The sequence below is a fragment of the Elephantulus edwardii genome, unplaced genomic scaffold (assembly GCF_000299155.1).
Source record: "Elephantulus edwardii isolate Elephantulus edwardi_28Jun2011 unplaced genomic scaffold, EleEdw1.0 scaffold00034, whole genome shotgun sequence".
In the NCBI taxonomy this organism is placed as follows: Eukaryota; Metazoa; Chordata; class Mammalia; order Macroscelidea; family Macroscelididae; genus Elephantulus; species Elephantulus edwardii.
Window position 1 is genome coordinate 12,897,036 of NW_006399784.1, and position 528 is coordinate 12,897,563.

A 528-nucleotide genomic window follows, 5' to 3' on the forward strand; every position below is an offset into this window, starting at 1 on the left:
TGTGTGTGTGTGTGTGTGTATGTGTTTTATATGATTAATAATAATGAAAAGTATATCATATGTCTAACTTTTATTTGTAGGGTCACTATAAATTGCAGGTGACTCAATGGCACATAATAACATACTATGACAGGTTTGGAAGCAAGAGTGGCATCCACTTCCTAAACAACATACCTCCAGAAACTCTATGAACTTTGATAGATGTCGAGGGGCTTCAGACCTTTTATTCATAGTGTTGCTGTGAGTGTGCTCAACTCGAAGGCAATCAACAACAACTTTTATTTGTGTATTGATCTAAGTCCTATATTCTTTTAATGTTGGCCTAAGATGTCTGGCCCAGCATGAGACTTACATGCATTTTCTTATTTAGAGTCTTTATTTTTAAAAAATTTACTACTATGTCTACTTGTTGTGTCTTTCCCAATGTAATCAACACTCTTGATACCAGCCAGCCAGGAAATTAAAAGAGGAATTGTTGTTGTTTGTTGTTATGCGCCGTCGAGTCGTTTCTGACTCATAGCGACCCTA